The sequence below is a fragment of the Lissotriton helveticus genome, chromosome 1_1 (assembly GCF_964261635.1).
Source record: "Lissotriton helveticus chromosome 1_1, aLisHel1.1, whole genome shotgun sequence".
In the NCBI taxonomy this organism is placed as follows: domain Eukaryota; kingdom Metazoa; phylum Chordata; class Amphibia; order Caudata; family Salamandridae; genus Lissotriton; species Lissotriton helveticus.
This window is the reverse complement of record NC_136057.1, coordinates 414637453-414660215: the sequence shown is the minus strand read 5'-3', so window position 1 is coordinate 414660215 and position 22763 is coordinate 414637453. Positions and strand designations below refer to the sequence as shown.

Sequence of the window (22763 nt, the reverse complement as noted above, 5' to 3'; positions counted from 1 at the left end):
TGTCCCACCCCTCTTGCCTTCCAGCTGTTCAGCCCCCGCATGCCTACTTAATGGCAGTTGCCGCGCAGCAGCCGCGCCACTTGTGCGCCATAGGGGAGCCAAAGGCAAGCCTTGCACCCGTCCATGTCTGGACCGCGCCCAGCGCCTCGGACCCTGGTCCTTTGACCCACCACCTCTACGACGCCTGCACCATCCATGCCCTCATCCCCGGATGCAACACTGTCTGGCGTCTCGTGACGCCAAACACACCCATGTCCCATTCTCTTGCCGCCACTCCCGCCGCACCCTCACCCACTTCTGCACTCCAGCTCCTCCCACCGCTCGGTCGACCCACAGCCTGCCCAACCGTTTCAGCTGCATCCTCCTCAACATTCACTCCCTTCACAAACAAGCCACAGAAATCTGGGACCTCTCGACTCCGTATCTCCGGACATCGCCTTCCTCATGGAAACCTGAATGAACCCCAGTCCAGCCTTGCATATCGGCACCGCCATCCCTGACAGATACAAGATCACCCGCTAGGGCCACACCAACTAACCAGGAGGAGCCATCGCCATCTTCCACAAAAAAAACCTTTGCGTGACCACCCACTCAGACGAACCAAAAACAAGAATGGAACACCTCCACTTCCAAGTCCAGACCAACTCCAACACCAACCTCCATGGCACCCTCATCTACAGACCTCCTGCCCCTGCTCGCCTTTCACCGGCACCATCATCGACTTCATCGCACCCCAGGCTCTCAAATCCACCAACTACATCCTACTCGGCAACCTCAATTTTCATCTGGACAATCCAAATGACCAGAAGACCACATCCCTTCTGGAGAACCTCGCCAGCTTAGGACTCAAGCAGCTAGTCAACTCTCCAACCCACTCAACAGGACACACGCTCAACCTCTTTTTTGCCATCAGCGAAAACTTCACCTCTAGCCACACCTCTGGACTGAAAACCACTGCATCCATTTAGCTTTCACCAAACCCATCGTACACCACCGCACCCACCACCTCCCCTGCAGAAACTGGAACAAGGTCACCAAAGAACATCTCACCATCTCCCTCAGCACAACCCCACCCGACCTCCACAGATGCCAACACCTCAGCACGTAACCTCCACCGATGGATCTCCAACTGTTCCGACACTCTGGCAACCCTCAAAAAAGCCTCCGGCAAGCAACACTCCATGAAAGGCGGCTGATTCACTCCCGCCCTTCAGTAATCTAGACGCACCTGCAGATGGCTCAAGAAGAGATGAAGGAACAACAAAACCCCGGAAGCCCAAGTAGTATTCAAAGCCGCCATCACTGCGCACCATCACCTCCCCAAAACTACAAAGAAAATGGTAGTCCAAGACAGAATCAACGCCAACACACACAACAGCAAAGAACTCTTCACCATCATCAAGGAGTTTGCCAAACCCAACAGCGAGACCACAAACGTCCCACCCTCCCAAGACCTCTGCAGCAAACTCGGCACCTTTTTCCACCACAAGATCAAGCAGATCTGTGACATCTTTGACACCCAAGACCCTCCCATCATGCCCGCCAACTCCGCACCCAACAACGAAGCCCCCCAACATATCCTCCTCAACTGGACCCCGCTCACCACAGATGACACTCTCAAGCCCATGAAGAGCATCCACTCTGGAGGCCCCTGGATCCCTGCCCGCACCACATCTTCTACAGAGCTGCAACCTCCATCGCCCCGAGCTACACCACACCATCAACTGCTCCATCGAGACCACCACCTTTTACTGGAAACCTGCCGAGATCAACCCCCTGCTGAAGAAGCCCTCCACAGACCTGACAGACCTCAAGAACTTCTGACCTTGCTCTCCTTCCCAGCCAAGGTCTTTGAGAAGGCCATCAATGCCCAACTGTCCGAGTTCCTCAAAGCCAACCATGTTCTGTACATCTCTCAATCTGGCTTCTGAAGCATCCAGAGCATCGAGACTGCCCTCCTCTCCATCACTGACGACATCTGTTCCCTCCTCTACTGGGGTGAAACAACAATCCTCAGCCTCCTCGACCTCTTGGCCACCTTCAACACCATCTCACACCGCACCCTAGGCACGAGACTCCATGACGCCGGCATCCACTACAAAGCCCTGGACTGGTTCTGCTCCTTCCTCACTGGTCGAACACAGTGAGTCAGACTACCACAGCTCCTTTCAGAACCCACAGAGATCAGGTGCAGAATGCCCCAAGGGCTCATGCCTGAGCCCCACCCTCTTCAATGTCTTCATGGCCCCACTCGCAGCCATCGTCAGGAACCGCAGACTCTCCATCGACTCCTATGCCAACGACACCCAGCTGACCCTCTCCCTCACCAACAACCCCACAGCCACCAGAGGCAACAGCCACAATGGGATGAAGGCCGTCGCCACCTGGATGAGAGACAGCTGCCTTGAACTCAACTCAGACAAGACCCGAAGACCTCATTCTGGGAGTCACCCCCTCCACTTGGGATAACTCCTGGTGGCCTGCCGCACTAGGGACACCCCCCACACCAACGGACCATGCACCAAACCTCGGGTTCATCATACTGGACTCCCCGCTCACAATGAACTGCCAGATCAACTCTGTTTCCTCATCATGCTTCCACACACTTTGCCTGCTTTGAAAGACATTTAGATGGATCCACACCGAATTCAGAAAGACAGTCACCCACGCGCTCATCAGCAGCAGACTCCACAACAGCAATGCACTCTCCCAGAAACTCCTCAGGAAACTACAGAACATTCAAATTGCCGCAGCTAGACTGGTCCTTAGCATCCAACGCCACAGCCACATCATCGAACACCTGTGCGAACCTCTATGACACAGGACCAACATATCTGAACCACCACCTTGCATTCCACATACCCACCAGAGCCCTCCGGTCTCCCCCAACTAGCCCACAGATCTGCAAGCCCAGGACCGGAGGAATATCCTTCTCCTAACTCGCCGCCAAGCGCTAGAACACCCTGCCTCTCCACGCCACGCAAGCCCTGTCGCTGACCCAATTAAGAAAGGATCTCAAGACCTGTCTCTATGACTGAACCCCAGCACCCAGACCGACCAGCAGCCCCCTCTCAGTACCTTGAGACCCTCACGGGTGAGTAGTGGCGCTATATAAATCATGATTGATTGATTGAGGCCCATGCATTTAAGCCACACAGTGTGCCTATTGCTAGGCCCACTGTTCGTCTTGTAGAACATGGTGTCTCTAGCACATATGTTCGATCCAAAAATCAGTCTAGTTCAAATTGATGCAAATGGGCTATGCAGAAATGTTAACAAGACCACTGGCATTGCAGAGCACTGCTTGATTGCTCAGTTTCCTGGAAAAGAGTTTAATTTGAATAATCCAGGAGTGAACGACGATATCCAATCATTAAAATAGAGAGTTGACATTTAAGTGCAGTGTGTGACCCTCTAACCACTGGACAAAAGAATGCCATGATCAAGCATGTTGAATACTCAATAGGGGTAACATAACATGAGAAGAACGAATGCAGGCTTCTCAAATAGACGCGTCTTCTCATGGACATCAAAAACCAGGGCTAGTGCATCTGTAGACAGCCACTATTCACTACTTCCAAAAGGGGCCAACAGAGAGTGTTGTATCACTGCTGGGAGCTGCAATGTTACAGATACAGATACAGATACATTTGTAAAGCGCGCTACTTACCCGTGAGGGTCTCAAGGCGCTGGGAGGGGGAGCTGCTACTGTTTGAAGAGCCAGGTCTTGAGAAGTCTTCTGTAGGCCGGCAGGTCCTGAGTCTATCGTAGGTCTGTAAGGAGAGTGTTCTAGGTCTTGGCGGCGAGGAAGGAGAAGGATCTGTTGAGATTTTGGTGGGTTGAAGAATTAATGATCCTTGTCCCATTTCTGCCAGCAACCCAAATTCAGTGGAGCATTTGTGGTAGAAACACCTTGTGAGTGACCGAAAGATTACTAAATAGTCAACAAGGTGAATCGTAGAGGGGGCTATCTCACGTGCTAAATTGAGTGTGCTATGTAACTTAAAGGTATAAAAGTCTTTTGTCCGTACATTGAGGTACTGACAGAGCATAGGATGCAGCCCCTGGCGAGTGGCACTGCAGCATGGGCAGTGCATGTAGGCTGCTGTTTTGCATTGCTTCCACCCAAAGACATTGGCTTGAATGCCGGATTCAGAATCTAGTTATTCATTGTTCTTACATCGCAGCAGTGAAACAAAAAAAATGTGTTTTCTTTTCTCTGTGCTGTTTCGTGAACTCTCTTGGTACAACCATAAGGCAGAATTCGGGCATTGCTGTCAGCCACCAAACACCATCTGCCCGTCAGCCTGGCAGGTTTGCAACGACCCCTGCTGACAAGAGTTTCCGGGTCATGCTGAGGTGCGAGAGCTTCTGCCAGTGCTGTGGGAGCCAGTGTTCAAGTGACAGCTTTGAGTCAGGGTAGGAGGGACGGAGCAGAGTGGTGGGGACCCCAAGTGTTTTTATTTTATCATCTGGGTGGGGGATAATATGCCCAGCGTGGCTGGCGTGGGTAGCAGCGTAGCAGGGTACCTGATAATTAATATTTGTGAGGGGTGGTATACCCAGAGTGGCACGGTGTGACTGAAGCTTGCTACCTAGGTTCTGTTAAACTGGGAGGCAGAGGGGAGTGATGGCCAGGCGGTGACTGGAAAGGGCACATGTGTAAGTAATTTAGTATCATGGTCCATACAACAGGGGTGAACTGGTCAAGAAAGGTCTGGGCAGGGTGTGTATTTTGCTGGTCCGAACAGGGAAAGAGGATTTTGGAAGAGGTGTACGTGACAACAACATTGTAGATGGAATGGTTCTTCGATCTCGTCTGTTTGACTTGGGAGTCCCTGGGGCATTACTTCACCATTTCTCATGATTTTTCCAGCTAATTGCTGCTGGGTCGTCTGGCACCAGGCAGCAAAGGCTCGGGGTTTATCCGCCTTTGCATAAGTGAAGACTTTGTGCACACACCTCATATTTAACGTGTTATCTTGCGTCTGGAACACTGCTGGCTTTGAATGCATGCTTTCGCGTGACAAGTAAGATGTGGCAGGCGGTGGTTCTGTCAAGAAGCATTAATATTCTAACCATCTGATATTGAGACAACTTAGCTAAATTGACACAGATAACACAGTTATATTTTGGTCCCAAGATAGTAGCAAATGAATGCAGAGACATGTCTAAATGTAGCGTTGACTCCAAGCACCTGGTACGTGCTTCATCAGTCTCATTAGTAGCGGCACGTGCTCCATCAGACTCATTAGAGGCAGATCGTGCTGCGTCGGGGTCGTCAGTGGCAGAACGTGCTCGTTAGGGGGGGCGCTGGGGTAGAGTGCAACGAAGGGGCATAGCCTTTCTTGTGAGCGGGCATGCATTACGTACTTATACTAGTGAGATGCAATTGCATCTAATTGTCGTTGTTGAGGTGACTGGATAAGCAATACACCGGTCATCAGCAGTGGCGGCTCCTCCGCAATGGCAGAGGAGCGTTGCCCCACTGACTCAGAGCCAGCAGCTGAAAAATAAAACTATATTTTATTATTGGTTTTTTTTAGTTGCTGGCCAAGCCAGCGTGTTCCGGGGGAGGTGGAGCCGGGCCATGGGAGGGGGAAGAGGGAGGAGGAGTGGTGAGTGCACTTTTAAATCCTATGCCTGCCAAACTGACATGCACACTTATGTTTCGCCAACCCAGCTGTATTGCACAGCCGGTTTGGCGAAACAGCACTGACTCCTTATGCCTGAGCGAGCATTAATCCAGCCCTCTCAGCCCAATCCCCATGCTGCTCTCATGCTTGAGAGCAGCACTGGGATTGGACGGGGAGTCCGTGATGCTGTCCCAGGGACTGCTGGAACAGGAACTGGATGCAGAGGAGCGTGAGGTGACTGGCCGCACCAGGTAAGTCTTTTTTTAATTACATTTTTATTATTAAACCTCCCACCACATGCTCCCCCGTGCCCCCACCACTCTTTATCTTTGTCAGCCACCACTGGTCATCAGGCTATGAAACGTGGTAGATGATGACGACTCAAACACGCCAGGCGCCTAGCTACTATATATCTCTAACATGCAACATTGATGATGTGTGTTATATGTTTCTAAAATACACTATTGACATAGATTAGATTGCAATCTCTGTGTGGGCATGTCTGGCACTGTCCTTTTGTTTTGTATTGGTTCACCCACCTTTTGCCAAAGTAGATTTCGGGTCCTATCCGTGGTTTGGCTCGCAAACATACACGCAACTGGTCTTACAGTATGTATCATTGAACTTTTTCTATCTTGCTTTGTCTGGCTTAAAAGCCTCAACTCTATTTTTACAAGCAATGCAAGAAATGCTTACAGCATGAGGAACTGGGTTTTCATACTTGGGCGACTGAGTAAGAAGCTAGACATGTCATGTGGCAACGCCTTTGATAGCCGTGTTCCTATCGTGCTGTGTACTTTTTTGGTCGGGCTTTAACTCCTTAGAGGTGCAAGCAAGGCCTAATATAAGTTTGACCGTTTTTCTTTTTTTTTTGTTTAAGAAATTTTTATTAAGCATTCATTAAGTAATACAAAAAAAAAACAAGTCATGAATAATAAGTAAAAAGTACAATGGTAAATAGCGAGTAAATGACATAAATCAGCAAAAAGTGCTAGAGGTGAAGACGAGAAAGAGTAAAGATAGAGAAGAAGAGGAAGGGGGAAAAGAAAAGAGAGAAAGAAAGAAAAGAGCAAAAAGGAAAAAGGAAAAAAAAAAAAGAGAGAAGAAAAAGATGAGCAAGAATACTACGTGGGATTAAAAGCACGTGATAAGGGTGGAGGATTGGAAGAAAGGTAGGAGGTGAAAGGCAGCCAGAGTAGGTCAGATTTAATTTTTAAAGGGACAGAGGTGGAGGATGCAATAGAGATTCTGTGTTCATCACAGATAAAGTTCCACCAAGCGTGGACAGAAAGCTTAGAGTTATCCTTCCAACACGATAAAATAACTTTAAAAGCAAGAGCAATAAACAGGTCTAATAACTTAGCAGAGGAAGATATAATGTCAATATCATTGGATAAGGAACCTAGAAACACATTCAATAGAGATAACGGGGAGGAAAAGGAAAACATTGGCATGCAGATGTTCCATATTTCATTCCAAAAGGATACAACAGGGGAACATTCGTATAGTTGGTGTTTGAGAGTACCAGGTTCCTTGGAACATGACCAACATAAAGGTGAGGAAACGTGAGAGAACGTATGGATACTAACCGGGGTAAGAACCACTCTATGATAAATAAAGAATAAAGATTGCGTAATACGTGCAGCAACAGATATTTTAAAAAGTTTGGACCAAATACGATCCCACAATACAATAGATAAGGAGACATCCAAGTCAGTCTCCCAAGCAATCTCTACATTTGATTTAGAACGTTCTGAAACATTAGATAACAAAATTGAATACACAAATGCAGCTTTAGGTAGTTGAGTAGAGAATAAAGGGTACAGTGGAGTGGTGGGGGTGAAGGAGGAAAAAGAAAGCGATGGGGAGATGAAAGATAGATGAGATTGGATAGAAGATGTGATAATGGTATATTCAGTAACAAACGATGAAGGCAAATGAAATACATTTTGCAATGTTGGGAAGGGAATAAGGGAAGAATCATCAAAAAAGTGATGCACAAATAGGATACCCTTCTCTTTCCAGTGTTTAAAGTAAAATGATTTACCTTTGTATCTAATGAATTTGTTGTACCACACCACAGAGGCTAGGAAACATTGAAGAGGGGATAGAGTAGAAGAAAAAGTAGATTGTAGTAGAAATTGGGAGTATTTCAAAATGGGACATTTAGACAGAAAAGTGCTATTAGACATGAAAACAATATGTTGAAATGTGAAATCTTTGAGAAGGGAGCGTTCTAGGAGTACCCACTTAGGCACAGGGGTGTCAACAAAGTCATAAGCCAAGGAAAAGGACTGCTTAATCAAAAAGGCAGAATGGTAAGATTTAAAATCAGGAAAGCGAACACCACCTTCTTGTTTAGGTCGAATTAACTTGTGTATTGCAATGCATGGATGTTTGTTATTCCATAAAAATTTTATACAAAGAGAATTGATTCGTGTAAAATAAGATTTAGGAATTTTAAAAGGGAGCATGGAAACAGTGTATAGAACATGTGGGGTAATCATCATTTTAATAGTATCTAATCTACTCCACCAGGAAAGAAATAATGGGGACCAAATTTGAAGAAGGGATTGAATTTTGTTAAGTAGTGAATCAAAGGTTAATTTAAGGGTGTCTTTCAATGAGGAAGAAAACCATATGCCAAGGTATTGAATTTTGGCGGGACACCATGCAAAATCAGTATTGTTAAACATGTATTGGAAGCAGAGTGGATTAAGGGGTAAAACTTCTGTTTTTGATAAATTGAGCTTATAACCTGATATGGAGGAATACAAACTAACCTCATTCAAAAAATGTGGAAGGGAGGATTCAGGGTTGGACATATATATCAGAACATCCTCTGCATAAGCAGACAGTTTAGTTTCTGTGGAGGAGAATGTAAGGCCAGTAATATTAGAGTTGGAACGAATACGCTGTAAAAAAGGCTCGAGACATAAAATAAATAGCAAGGGGGAAAGGGGACAGCCTTGTCTCGTGCCTCTATTCAATGAAAAAAACCTGGAAAATTGGTTGTTGACAAATATACTGGCACGAGGGGAAGAATAAAGTAGTTGAACTAAGGAGATAAAAGAGGGACCAAAACCAAACCATTTGAGAGTACGAAACATGAATTGCCAATTAATACGATCAAAAGCTTTTTCAGCGTCTAGGGATAGGGCCGCCAATGGGACTTTAACATGTTTAGCTTGTGCAATGACATTGGAAAACAAGCGAGCATTGTCAGCGGCGAGTCTGCCCTTGACAAAACCGACTTGATCTGTGTTAATTAAACAAGGAATAATAGATTCTAGACGAGAGGCAAGGATTTTAGCAAAAATTTTGCAATCATAGTTAATTAATGAAATTGGTCGGTAATTTTTACATTGCGAGTGATCTTTATCAGGTTTAGGAATAATAACAATAAGAGCGTCCAAAAAGGACCCAGAGGCTTTGACATCAGAGATAAATGAATTAAATAATTGAAGGAGCTTAGGTGCAAAAAAAGAGTGAAAAGATGAATAGAATTCAACAGGCAAACCATCAGGGCCGGGGGCTTTTGATTTTTTAAGATGGTTAATGGCTGTAATAATTTCTTGAAGAGTGATTTCCCGTTCCAACAGATCGAAATCCGTTCGAAGGGAAGGGGGAGCTGGAAGGCCCTCAAAAAATGTTGATAAGTTTGCTTCAGAGGGGTGTGTATCATCTGTGTATAAGGTCTGGTAATAATTATGAAATACCTCGGCAATGTCCTCATCAGAAGTGACTAGTGTGTTAGAAGAATCATTGAAGATCGGACCAATCGCTTTACGTTCAGATTTAATTTTCAAATAATTTTCCAACATTTTCCCTGCTTTATTCTGGCCTCCATGGAATTTGGATTTAATTTTAAGAAGGGTATGACAAGCTTCATTGGTGATAATTTTGTTAAGGTCAGTTTTGGCTAGGATTAGCTCCTGAAGAGCCGAGGAGGATTTAGAGGAAAAATAAGAATGTTCAAGACTCTTGATTGCTGTAAGCTGGTCTGCATATTTTTGTTTATTTAGCTTCTTCTTTTTGGAAACATAGGATATAGTAAATGCTCGAAAGGAAGCTTTAAAAGCATCCCAAGTAATGGAAATGGAAGTGTCCAGGGGGTTATTAAAAGAGAAGAACTCATTGAAAAATGTCGTACTCTCTTTCATAAAGGTGGCGTCAGATAAAAGAAAAGAATTAAACTTCCAACTACTAAATTTAGAGGAAATGAGGGAGAGATCCAGGGTAGTATACACAGGAGCATGATCAGAGATAAAAATAGAACCAATGACAGACTTTTGAATGGAGGGCAACAAAGACTTACTAACCATAAGATAATCAATTCTTGAGCGGGTGTGGTGAACATTAGAAAAAACAGTATATTCAAGCAAATCTGGGTTGCACAACTTCCAAAAATCATATAGAGGACGAGAAGCAATGGCAGATTGAAAACTCTTATGGGATTTGTCAGGTTGAAATTTACTGGAGGTTAATCTATCTGAAAAGGGATCTAACCATTGATTAAAGTCACCAGCAACAATAAAATCAGGACAATCTATGGACGAAATTAAAACTTTCATATCTTTCCAAAATTTTGGATCAGGGCGAACAGGACCATATATATTAAGTAATACAACTGTTTTGTTTTGAATAACAACCTTAGCCATTGCCCAACGTCCTTCAGCATCATTACTAGAAGAAACAATTTGAACATTTAAAGCTTTATGAAACAGTATAGCAACCCCTCCTTTTTTTTTGAATAGCAGGCGAAAACACAACCTGGCCCACCCATTGTCGTTTAAGCTTAAGAGATTCAACATCAGAACAATGCGTTTCCTGAAGAAAAACAACCTGTGAATGAAATTTAGATAAATGAGACAGTACCTTTTGACGCTTGACAGGATGACCAAGACCTCGTACGTCCCACGAGACAAAATTACACATGGTGGTAAGAGGGGAGGATGGGTGACAGGTGAAGGAAACACATGGCAAGGAGATCACTACAAAAGGGAAGACAAAAATTGCATGAGTAATCAAAAGGGAGGACTCCCAAAACACTCACAATACCAAGACCATAGAAAACCCTGAATATATAAAATGACCATATGAAAAACAAAGAGAGAAGTAGAGATCGCTCAGGAATAGCACAGCATGGAAAATGGGAAGAAAAGCAAAGCAACCAAAGAGAAAGAGAGGAAAAAAGAAAGAAAGAGAACAAATAGAAGAGAGCAGAAAGATAAGGAGTAAACAGATCAAGGCACAAAGGCCTGAACGGAAAAGGAGAGAGTAACCAAAACATCTGAGGCGAGGATGCGTCAGCGAGAGAACTCAGCCCATGAGCTACCAAAAGACAGGACGTATACAAAAAGGAAAAACACAAGGATGTGATGACAGAACCCCAAGGAGAAGATCCAGAATAAAGGAGAAGAAGCAAAAGAGGTCAGGAAGAGTCGAAGAACAACATTGAACAAAGGGAGGAAGATAAAACATTAATGAGCAGTGTCCATATTGGAAGGAGAGACACTCATAAGATATTCATGCAGTTTTTGCGGATCATCATAGGATCTGGTACGGCCATTATGCGTGATCTTGCAGAAGCAGGGATGCAGGATTCCATATTGAATGTTCAATTGTCGCATTAAAGGTCGAAGATTCAAGAACTTCTTGCGTCGTGCGTTCGTAGCCGAGGAAAGGTCCTGTGAGATGAAAATGTTATGACCAGACCACTGAAGACGACGTTTGAGTCTGGTGGCTTTCAGGACAGACATTAATTCTGTGAATTCGAGAAACAGCAGAATGATACCACGAGGTTTGGAGGAGTTGGAATTAACACGACCAAGACGATGGGCCCTCTGGATATTAAGAGGGTGCGAAGCTGGTTGAAGATCCAAAAGTTCCTGAAGAAATTTACGTATAAAGGACACCATGTCAGGGCCCTCCAAATTTTCCGGAACACCATAAACGCGTAGGTTGTTCCTACGGTTACGATTCTCCAAATCCTCGGTGTGGAGTTTGAGTTTGAGGATCTCCTGTTCCAACAATGGAATTCTAGTTGAGACATCTTGAATATCGCTCACACGCTGTTCCAGATTTAAAACTTTGCCCTCCATAACAGCCCAGCGCTCTTCAATTTGTTAAAGCTTTGCATTAGTAGCGGACATAAAAGGTTGGAGACCACGCACCTCTTCAAGAATGGAATCCAAAACAGGATTAGAAGAAGATGCAATAGGAGAAGGTGGGTTATTTTTAGGCCTCTTCGGTGTGGTTCCAGTTTGTGACATCTTAGGAGAGGTGGAATTATTTGTCATAATGATGGACACCTGCGAAATTGCCGTAAGCAGATAGGTACCAACAAAGAACAGCAGGGTCTAAAGAACTGACTTAGAGATACTCAGGCAGTAAGAGGGGCATACAGGGCGTGGCTTAAAATGAAGCAGCAAAAAGGAGCAGCCAAAAACGCACTACTTTTGAGTGCTGATACCCTCACTAGATTGGTAGTAGCAAGAGAAAACCAGCAATACTGTGTAATAAAAACCACAGCATAAAAAGAGAGCATCAATGTAAGCCAGCACAAATATAAGACTGTAGTTCGTAAAAACAAAGTCACTGGAACTATGTCGTCACCAAAGGAAGAAAACAGAGGCACAATGAAGACTTAACCCAGTAGCTCCTAAAATGGCGGCAGTGGTTTCTCCACACAAAAAGGAAAAAACAAGTCCAATACGAAATTAGAGAGCTGGGAGACACAGGAGGCAAAGGATGGAAGCTCAATTAAAAAATACGAGCAAAGAATTCCAAGTAGAATGACTCAAAAGCAGGCACATGAGAGACCCTCAATAAGTCGTGAAGCACTGCACATGAATGGATCCTAAAATGGCGGCCATATCTCGTCAGAGAGAGTGTATTAACAGCACAAAACCAGTGGCAGAATGCATTGTGTAGTCAAAAAGGGGTAAAACTAACCCTGGGCGTAGTGTGCGGAGTGTGGCTCCGCGGAACTACGCGAAGTGGGCGCACAACTACGCCCACCCGCGCACTCCGCGTAGCCCCACTCCGCGCCGCCCGCCTCCCTCCCGCCCTCCCTAAATACATAAATAAGTGTATAAAAAGCTTTTAAAAACACTTACCTTGTCTGCCGCGTCCCCGGGGCTCCCTCTCGCCGTCCCGCCGTTCGCACCGCCACTGAATCGGATCCTAATGCGCATGCGCGGGCGGCCGCGCATGCGCATTCCTCACGAGAAATGCGCATGCGCGGCCGCCCGCGCATGCGCATTAAGATCCGAAATGGCGGCGCGCATCGCGGGACGGCGAGAGGGAGCCCCGGGGACGCGGCAGACAAGGTAAGTGTTTTAAAAAGCTTTTTATACATTTATTTATGTATTTAGGGAGGGCGGGAGGGAGGCGGGTGGCGGCCGGCTACGCTCCGTCTGCGGAGCGCGCGTAGTGCTGCCTGGCTACGCCGGCTACGCAAAATGCGTAGGAGGCGGCACTCCGTGCACTCCGTGCACGGAGCGTAGCTGGCCGCCCAGGCTTAGGTAAAACGCTGTTAAAAAATAATGAAGTAATGCCATAAAGTCACCAAACGTAGGTAGGAAGAAGCGCAGCATTAAAGAAGGTGAAGGAAGACACTCGCGGCAAACAGGAAACAAAATGGCGGCCGCCCGAGTTGAGGAGACAGCTCAGATTACCGGATCAAATATCTGCCTTTCCACCGCAGGGGGACACTGCATAGTTGTTTCCCCATAATCTGTACACCTTCAGACGCCACTGCCATTCCTGAAATCCGCTAGAAAAGCGGCTGGAAAGGACCTCACGGCATCCGCGGTTTCGCCCAGAGCGGAGCTCACGGGAAGTCCGTCCTCTGCAGCCGGCGCGCAAGCCACGCCCCCCCTTTGACCTTTTTTCTAAGTAAAAAATTAAGAGAGGTCATAACATTAGTTTGAGCTTAACTTTTTCCCATCTTCATTGTTTGGTGAGGGTCAAAAAGGTACTTCTTTCAGTTTACTGTGAGAATACACAGAAAACATTGCAAAGTCAGTTGTCTCCATTCTCAAATGATTGACAGTAGGGTCGGTCTGCTGTTACACGTTGTGCCCAGAATCCAGAGCTCAGGCTCTGTGGTGGAATATTGCAAAGCCCCCTCTTCTTCTTTCAGTGCAGGGGGGAGTGTACCCTTCGACAACTACTACTACAACTCGAACCATCCATGCACCTCTCAGTCAGAGGACATGGGCCGGAAACTGCAGGCTGGGACTGTCTTTCTCACAGCTGAAGAATCCTTGGTGTGACAGTCTAGACGTGGAGGACACGAGGAAAATGGATGCTGCTGAGAATGCCTCCAGAAAAATAATTCAGCTATTCTTTTGGCAATCGGGAGTAGGACCCTTTGATTGGCTACTACAAAGGCACACAAGGATATGTCTGCAGTGCAGCACCTCCACCCGGGTCTTCTGTCTCTGAGGCCAGGGACTAAACTACCCTTCGTTCTATTTCGCACAAATGACAGTGTGCACTACACATGTCAGCCAGGAGGTCTCCACCATGTCCATGGCACTGTCCTGAAGACATCGAAGAAACATGGGAATAATGTTGTGCTGTGTAAATATCAAGGGGATAAACTGCACCTGGAGCAGGATAAGGACCTTCACAGGCTGAAGATGGTAAGATCATTTCAACTGGAGACTGCCTATCTGAACAGCCTAAAGGAGCATTTGCAACAGGAGACCTTGGGAGATGAGCATAAGATAATTGCACAGGTGCAGGCAGGTGCTCCCCCACATTCTGATCATTCATCATGTGATATCAGCACAGCCTCAGGATAGAGAGGTTGTTATGTACACTGTGTGTGTGTCCAAACACAGGAAGTCGAGGAATGCGACTGAACAGGACTCAGGAGTACTGGCAGAGGCACACATGTGTCTAAGGACTGTGACACGTGTTACTGCAGACATGAGGTAGATCAGCTGAGCTGTTTCTGTATGCCAGATGTGTGGGATTGAGGTGCTCTATTGGAGATACAAGAGTGAGATACATTACCATTGGTGTCTGTCGAAGCTCAGAGGTGTAAGTCGAAGCTCTGTAGTAGCAGCGCTAACGGACACCCTTTGTTTTACATCAACCTATAACTAAAGTTTCTTGAATTTGTTGTCTAACCTGTTGTGTCCTGTGGATGGGGGCGGGGTGAGGGGGACTTGGAAGGCCTCACAGTGCTGGAGTGCAAGATGTCTCGCTCTGGGTTATACATGCATCGCATCCAGCAGACACGATATTAGTTAATTTATTTTTACATTACTAACTATACTGAATTACATTCTTTATTTATAAGGATCAACACAAAAGATATCCCAACAATCACAACGTTCTTTTTCGTTCATTTACATTTCAGGCACACTTCAAAAGTGGTCTGCCCCCAGCAGTCTGAACTTTGTGATTGTTCGAATATCAGAAGAGTACATTTTCTCTACTGCAAGAATGATGTGCTAATAAAAGTTCAAGAGAATTGGATAGATCCTCAGAGATTTGAGACCTGTTAAAGCACTTCCTTTCTATAGAAGTTTGTGTGAGCAAGGGGGCAAGATGCGGATTCCCATTTATTTATGCATTTTTATGCAGCACACACTTTACCCAAAGGTGTCAGAGAGCTTTGCAATAGAACCAGTTACTATACATAAGGACTTCAGAGTACATGAATTACATGAAAAATATGAAACTGATAAGCTCTAAACTCACATAAGATTGGTAGTCATATACTACAAATACTAGTGGCTTGAGTTACATATATACAAGTTGCAAATTCACTCAAGATGACATTTTAAGAAAAGTTTAAGTTTTTCTGGTTGGACAAATGTATATTACATATTTAGAGAGCAACATCTTCTCGCCATTGCTGGGGTTTTTGAGGTGCTCGTTTAGCCAACCCTACATGGTGCTGTTGCACTCACGGGCTATGATCTAGGGCCTGGAGGGATGCTTGAGCTGGTTATTGCCGTAAGGGTAGAAGATTGGGTGGTGGTGGGCGAAAGCAGCATCCTGGAGCCCTGGGCTGTTCTTGAGCTTGTGCTGAGTGCCAGCTATGGGAAGGGGGGTAGCTCGGCGCTGTAGGGCATGAAGGCTGAATAGCCGGTGTAGGTAGTTCGTAAATGGAGGAAAGGTAGTCATTGGGTCGGTGCTGTGGGAGAGAGACTGGAGCTGGCCAGTCTGCGGTGCAACCTGAAGTGAGCCCCAGTTCGGGTCGTCTTCCTCGAAGAAACTTACCGCAGTGCCCGGATGTAATCAGTGTGGCCCCCGCGATCAAAAGGAGGCTGCCAACTTAGTGCCGGTGCTAGGTTTGTAGCCAGGAGTTATTGAGGGTTATGGAGTGGGGGAGGGTTGCTGGCCAACCAGTCCACAGGTCCCCCTACTATAGCAGCAAAAGAAGGGGCACCAGCCCGTGAAATTCAATGCCACAGCTGCGGGTAGAAGAGGACAGTCCAAGTGCTCTTGGCAGGGCAAATGTCCGTGCTTCAGTCGCCACTACTGTATATGTGGTGAGTCGGGGGGGGGAGTCTCCCAGGTTTATGGGCCCCCGAAGTAGTCTGCGGGGAAGGAGATACCTCCTTCACATAAATGTACCGCTGCGACCGCCGGTTCAATCAGGACAACTTCTGCCATCAGAGTGGGGCCGCCAACTTGGCTCCGCCGTGAGTGTTGGAGCTGGGATAATTTAGCGGTCCCCCAGCTTTGCGTGGCACTCCTGGGGTTCTTTAAGTACACCACCAGTGTCTGAGATATATCGACAAGCCTCTCCAGTGGAAGTGGGGAGGTGATGGCTGCTGGGTGAGGCCAGGAAGATCATGGGTGGCGAGGAGCTCCGTCGCCGCTCACAATCCGTCGTAACCCAGAACCGGAAGTTCCCATGCTAATCTGTATTTACAATAACAAATCAAAGCCAACATGTGCTGGGAATAAACAACTCTTTACACCATGTGCTGCTTGAACCGCAAAAGGAGGGACGCACAGCAGACCCTGGAGATTGGGAACTAGGTTTAAGGGTGATGAGGGGGCTTGAGGTCTTCTGAGGTGTAGAGATTTGACAGTAGGGTGTATGAAAATTGAGACTAGTCTTGATGTAGTGCAGACCGCATCATTTTACAAAGAGCTTCAACACCTCTTCTGGGGTAATAGGTGCTAAAAAGATGCAATTGAAATAAAATGCATTGTACTCTTGCACCTCTTCCGTGAATTAAAGACAAAGTATTCATCTCTGATGTAGATTTGTAAAACAAGATAACTATATTGGCCTAGTGGCTGATAGGTGCAACCAGGACACTTGGGGTAAATCCTATCTTACATACTTGATCAAACGTTGGAATGCAAGGCCATTTTCTTATTCCACTGTGCCTCCTTTTCTTTTACCCTCATATTTAGGAGCACCTTGAAATAAATCATTGCAGATTGTGTACTGTGCAAAACATCCCTAGACTATAAATCACCTCCAGCGATGGTACAAACTTAATTTGCCAACCTTTATTTCAACATTCTGTCATACAAATACAAATTAAAATGCATGCATTATAAACTAAAAAGGATAAAAACAACATACATCAAAACAGCCGCTTGCTTCATTATAAAACCAGGTTGATGAAATTAATTTAAATCATAATATCACAACAAATACACATTCAATAATAAAACAAGTTTTATACTGTCCTACTCATTCAAATAAAGTGCTAAATTCTTCAAAAGAGGAATGGTCAATGGGAACACACTGCCTCCATAGTGCCTCAGACAGCTGGTTGCAGACTCATCTTTTGCCTTATCCTCTACATCAGCAGCAGACACCGTGAAACAGCAAAAACTATGCTTTGCCTCGTATCGGATTTCAAAATTCGTAAGGCCTCTATATATTTCCTGATACCTAAGTTCCGGCAGACTGGAATAAACCATTTTCTCCTTCCATTCAGGTTGGCCAGACAAAAGAACAGGGCATGCTCCTCCATTTACTTGATATTTCCACAGGAAAGGCATGCCCACCTAATTGACTCAGGAGTACGAGCCGATTTGGCAGTGAATTAGAGAAGCGGTAGAGTGCCAAACCGAAATTGGAGAAAGAGCTTCCTAGCTGCAACAGGTTCAATCTCATCAAGAAACTGTTCCGCTTTAAATTCGTCCTTCATCAGGAGCAAAGTGTCAGTCAAAGGACCCAATGATGCATGAGCCTACAATAGGCTTGTTTCATGCAGCCCATAGTTTCTCTTTATGGTTAATTTATTGATCGAAGAGGCCACAACAAATCGACCAACAGATTCTTATTCCCCATCATTTTGAGGGTCTCTCTGACATACTTGATCCAACGAATGCTACCTGATCCTCGGATACCGATGACTTCTCCTAGACCCTGTCGATAGGAATGGAGCTCAGGGGTGGCTCGGATTCATCTCCAATAAAGGATTGATCTCACTCCAATCCCGTCTAAGATTTATTTATTTATTTGCAAAGTGGGCATTAGCCCCCTGTCTAGTCTAAGAGGGAGCAGTGGGGTGCGAACGGGTAAACCCTTCAACTAACACAGGAATCGGTTTTCCACTGCTACCATAGTGGCCGCATCCTTGAGGCTTCATAATTTCACAGCATAAAGGGCAGCACACAGGGCCTGATGTATTATATTTGGATCCCCGGTCAAAAATTGGGTACCTCGTGTGCTTTAACCAGCCCCACAGTATGTTGCTCAAGTGTAAGCCTGCACCTAGGAATGTAGTATAGCCAATCTAGCTGCTCTTTAAGGGTGCTGCTTCCTTGCCGTACGTGACCCTCGCGGTTGAGCCAAACCGCCAAAACTTGCTAAACCTTTTCCTTTCAGAAAAGAATAGGGCCTCACTCCAGTGATCGTGTTTCAAAGTTTCAATTACATTTATTTCGTAAGATTCCAAACATCAAACACACCAATGCGTTTCGATCTCTGCTGAGATCTTGTTCAAAGGTATACACACGTTCCAGGGGGTCCCCTGGATTTAGAACCATATATTTGTTTTTTGCTACATTAATTACAAGCATAAACAAGTACAAGCAAAGGCCACATGAGCAGTGCAAAGGTAGGTATTCATTACATTAAATGCAGTGTGTTAATATGTTGTTGCTTGCTTATTGGTTTTCAATTAATTCTGTTCTTGGCAGTCACTGTGATCTAGATTTATTCCTGACAAAGAGGCTGTGTTTAATCAGCTTCATTATCATAGTGTAGCATATAATGCTGTTAAACCTGGGGCGGGTCGGGGACAATCGGTATTTGCCCGGCGGTATTGCCTCTGTGACCCTCTAGTTATTTAATCAATGAAGAGGCAGGCGCTGGAGACTGGAAGGCAGGAAACAAGGTTTTTTTATTCTCTCCGGAGGAGAACACAACAAAACGGGCAGAAGGTATCGTTCTGAGGTGCTCTAGCTACATTTCTGAGGTCTGGCCTCTTATACACTGTTTTATGACTTTATTGCAGATTACATATTCATGTTAAAGCTTTGATGTATGGAAAAGACATTCCCGGAACTCCCCTTTGGGCCCGTTCCCACACACATTTACAGTTGAAGTCCCCACCCTAGTCACAACAGGTGATGAGTATCGCGCAGCTGGATATTCCGCCGATTCACGGAATGTGGGGGGTTTGATCGGATCTCATGGAGTGGGGGCTTTGATCAACCCGGGGATCCTTTGGTGGGGGAAGCTTTCTATTGTACGGGGAGGGGCAAGGAATGGTATCGGCAGTGCTGGGTGTCGGCCTGGGAACGGGGAAGACAAACGGGCACACGGGAAAAAAAAGGGGGTTTGCATCTAAGGGCCGGGGATCGTGAAAGGGAAGAAGGGAGGTGTCGCGCTGGGAACAGGATGAGGGCCTGGGGCAGAGCAGCGCCGAAGAGGGGTTTATGATTCAAGGCAGGTGCAAGCAGGGGGTTGGTCAGCGTGCAGGCTTAGTGAGGGCGAAGGGCTATATCAGGGGCCAGCGGCATGCAAAAGGGTTCGCTCTGATCAAGGCATCTTAAAATGGCGGGTGCGCACGACAAAAGTGTGGCATCAGGGGAAGAGGCAAGATGGCGCAGATAATGTTCACCAAACCGTACTAATTTTCAACAGTCCTCCCTTTAACATATTCAAGACATCTTGCTGGTTCATTTTCTACTCGGTTCTATTGTGGTGGGCATGAGAAAGAAAACGGTAGGAACCCTAGATGAAAAGAGTTGTAAACAATATATTTTAACATTTCTAGTTTTAGGAGGTGGACCTATTTGATAGACTTTGATCAATTTGTTTTAGCAGGAAAGTCATAGAAATGTAATACAAAAAACTATTCTGTAGCGAGAGCAGCAAGTACATTTCATAACGTGAACTGGTAGGTTATTACATATATATCAGATTCGGATTGGAGCATGATCAATACAATGGCGGCTGGGAGAGAAATGAGGCATAGCAGAAACGGTGATTGAGGATGTCAAATGTTCGAAGTTAACGAGTTCTCATTATTCTTTGTTGTCTTTCGTTGGCGCTGTGGAGCACCGGCGGTGGAGCTACAAGTCCAGCTCTATTCTAAGTTCTGCGTTGCAGGGCACGACCCTTTCCTCGCGTTTCTGGTCGGAAAGGTCCTTTTCGCCCTGTGTCCTTTGAGGTGATTGTCAGAAAGTTCAGATGGAAGAAGAGCGTACAAAACAGTCCATAGGGTAGGTCGGAGAAAAAGGGGGATGGAGCAAGGCCAAATTAGGAACAAACTAGGGGAACGAGAGACTTCAGATGGGCGGGCTCAAGACCGAGTCTGGAGAGCGGGGACCTTTCGGCACACATTCGAACATAGAGCGGGGGCATCAGTTTAGCCCTTTCTTCTCACTTTGCTGGAGGTAGTGCCTCGTCCTGTAGCTCTGTTCTGTCGCGGTCTCGCCTTGGCCCATGTCGTAGGTGTTCCATAGTCTGCAGTCAGGCCTCGTGCTCCCACATCCGGTCCTTCTCTCTCCTGACAGCCGTACCCTTAAACGAGTTTGAAAAGACAGTCTTTAGAGAATTTGCAGAGGAAGGAAATCACAAAAGTCTATTTCTCTCCCAGCTTCAGATAGAAATGAAAACGTCCGTTATTTTAGGGTTCACAACTAACATATAAATGACCGATGACGGGCCTGTTGGAGGTATTATGGCTTTCCTTCATAATTATTTATTACAGTTTTGACAGTTTATCTGATGGAGACCCACCTTCGTAAGACGGGCTTGACAAAGTTATGCCGTTCTCTAGGGCTTTATATTTACCAAGGGTACTGTGTGCTATCGACATGGTACTAAACAGATATTTTGCTGAGGGACGAACATAGGCTAAACAGTTCTTTTTATCAATGCGTCCTGTTTTTCAACTAAACATTTTTTTTTTTTTTTTTTTTTACTTTCGGCAGGGTTCATTTCAGCGACTTCTTCACTTTGGTCTAGTCTTTTAACCTTGTAAAACATCATTCTGGTTCCTACGTAGCTTCCTACGGCCTGAGTACTTAATCAGAAAAGACAGGGGTTTTATGGGAGACAACTAAGGACATAGAAACTTGTGGTAAGGGCGTAAATCGACCCATTCCTCCCAACCGGGAATGAGGGGTAGTTTCATAACTCCAGTTTGGAGCGGCTGATACAGGGGATGTAACAGGGGTGATCATTTTTCCTGTTTGGGTATTGCGACAATTCGGGGCGGGGAGGGTCGCGTATTCTGAGGTCCTTGTTTTATACCATAGGAGCCGTTGACATGTAGTTCCCTTATTACGGGCCAGATTAGGGAACCTCTGTCGTCTTACCTGTCCTTTCCCTTACGGCCCAACCTCGGTTCATTGACTTCTAGCGGAAAAGGAGAGGTAATGACACGGTCTCAGGGTGATTGTATTAAAGACAAGTTTTTGTGCAAATACTGACGGTATTTGAAGCCAATTAGGTGGTGCGCTAGGGGTGGCAGTCTGCCAATTTCGGGGCTAATCGCTCGGAAGAGTGGGAGTGCAAAAAATAGAAGGAGAGAGAGAGAGAGAGAGAGAGAGAGAGAGAGAGAGAGAGCGAGAGAGAGAGAGAGTGCAACGGCAGGCTAAATAGTACACGTGCAACAGAGAGGGTGGCAGTGTAGTCAAGAAAGGCTATTTAGTGCATTACACAGTAAAGGACATTCACGGGTCTGCGTTAGGATCTTGTAATCATGCAGTTTGAGTATTAGACAGGGTAGAGGGGACGTGCCTTGAGAAAAGGAAAGAAGAGAGGAGGTACCATTTTGTCGCATTTTCTCGCATTCTCGGTCCTTCGACCAGTTGGGTCAGCGCCTCGGTCACACACACACATTCTCTCAGTTTCGCATCATACGTGACATGGGTTCATTCGTCCGGTCTGGTTTAAGGGTGATCACTTTTTATCAGGTCGTGCTAATTTTTCGGGTTTGTTCGATACGTGAGTAGTTTGCAGGCGTGCTTAGGCACCACCTTGCGGCGCTAGTCTGCTTCGTGTATTAGACATGGCAAGGCTTCAGATCTTCGCCACACCTCGGCTGTAATTTCTGATGTAACCTGCAGAGGGAGGAAAAAAAGGGGGGAGGGGAGGGAACAGCATTCGCGCATATTTAAATACATGTATTCAAGAGTCCTTTACTCACCTCTTACTCGTCTTCACTCCTCGGGGCAGAGTCCCCGGGGATATGGTTTCTGGAGTCGGGGGGGGGGGGGCAGTGTGTCCATATAGGTCGTGTGCGGGGAACGTGAAAAGGAAACCAGAGGTGCCTAGTGCGAGGTATCTAGTCAAAGGACGTATCTCACTATCGGGATCCTTAAACCTCCTTCAACGCTGTGGCGTTCTAAGGTTCTTCGGTTCTTGGGTCAGCTCCGTTCCCTGATACCTTGGAACGTTGTACTTTATAACGTTTACATCATTTCATTTCACCCTCCTTTTACATTCCCTCATTTACACCGTTCGTTTTACCCATCCTTGGAAGTCAAGGTCTTCCTCCACGCGAGAGTTCATGAGTCAGTCGCGTACTTTGAAGGCAGAGTGTCGTGTTGTCGATCCGATCCGTCCTCCAGGGCTGGGCAACCATCTTCTTTCAACCTTAAAGAGAGAGCAGAGTAGGGTGCACAGAAAAGAACTTTCCCACCGATCCCACATTTTTTTTAAAA

At 46.0% G+C, this 22763-nt stretch overlaps 1 protein-coding gene and 1 long non-coding RNA gene across 2 annotated transcripts in view; one reads left to right on the top strand and one right to left on the bottom strand.

The window, feature by feature from the left end:
* The window catches only part of TMTC1 (transmembrane O-mannosyltransferase targeting cadherins 1), a 1403473-nt gene that overhangs the window by 422728 nt on the left and 957982 nt on the right, over positions 1-22763 (top strand). The gene's annotated exons all lie outside the window — the stretch shown is intronic.
* The window catches only part of LOC144810185 (uncharacterized), a 44706-nt gene that overhangs the window by 15218 nt on the left and 6725 nt on the right, over positions 1-22763 (bottom strand). The window contains exon 2 of the long non-coding RNA XR_013606875.1: positions 10515-10630. This is a non-coding gene — a long non-coding RNA (uncharacterized LOC144810185). The remainder of the gene's footprint in view (positions 1-10514; positions 10631-22763) is intronic.